This window comes from Babylonia areolata, chromosome 18 (assembly GCF_041734735.1).
Source record: "Babylonia areolata isolate BAREFJ2019XMU chromosome 18, ASM4173473v1, whole genome shotgun sequence".
Lineage (NCBI taxonomy): Eukaryota > Metazoa > Mollusca > Gastropoda > Neogastropoda > Buccinidae > Babylonia > Babylonia areolata.
In genome coordinates this window covers 15037039-15037954 of record NC_134893.1, presented here as the reverse complement: position 1 = coordinate 15037954, position 916 = coordinate 15037039, and the positions used below count along the sequence as shown (strand labels likewise).

The window sequence follows — 916 nt, the reverse complement described above, 5'->3', positions numbered from 1 at the left end:
AGAGAGAGAGACTAGGAGACTCGGAAACAGACAGACTGAGACAGACAAGCAGAATCAGTCACAGACACTGCGTAACGAAAATCGCCGGGTGTAAAATTGTAGGCAACCCCCCTTTTTTTTAGAAGCACCGCGGTGTACGAAACCTCGCCACAACACACACACACAAACACACACACTGTCTCTCCTTCACCCTCACACTCGCCAACACAGCAGTCTGTCGGAATGTGGAATCCGTGTGTGTGTGTGAACACGATGTGTTACTAACCGCTTGACTCGCGACCGGCTGTAACACCTGTGTGGATCGTTTTCAATTGTGGAAAGCTTTGTGCTTATTTTTTGCACAAGTTTGAAGGTAGGTTTTATGTCTTGTGATAACATTGAATCAGTCGCTGTATTTGTCAGTGCTTCAAAACGGTAAAAAACTGAATGATATTTTGGTCTTCCGCAGACATTTTGCTCGGTTTTGTTTTGGCGGGAATTCATCGTGTGTGTGAGGGGGGGATGTGTGGAGGGTGGGGATGTGTGGGGGGTGGGGGTGTTTTGCACGGATGGCAGCCGGGACTGCGTGGGTGTGGCAGTGAAAATAGGGCGGGTAGGTTTCGTTTGCCGGGGTCATGTTTCTGGCAAGATTTTCAATCTCGCACGCACGCACACACACACACACACACACACACACACACACACACACACACACACACACACACACATGCACACACGGAATACACTCACACACATACATTCACACACACGCACACGTACACACAAGACCCAGTTTTTCGTGTTATGGTAAACATCAGTAAAAGATAAAACAAAATTTAAACTGTAGTATATTTAACAGTTAAATCATATCAAGCATGACTTGATGTTTATCATGGACACATGATTACGCGGCGCACGAGCCGGCAAGTGCTATGTA

The 916-nt window shown here is 46.8% G+C and overlaps 1 protein-coding gene across 1 annotated transcript in view; it reads left to right on the top strand.

Moving 5' to 3' along the window:
* The first annotated feature begins 203 nt into the window (after positions 1-203).
* Positions 204-916, top strand: part of LOC143292502 (uncharacterized) — a 13504-nt gene continuing 12791 nt past the window's right edge. The window contains exon 1 of the mRNA XM_076602847.1: positions 204-352. The gene's annotated coding sequence lies outside the window, so the exon portion shown is untranslated. The remainder of the gene's footprint in view (positions 353-916) is intronic.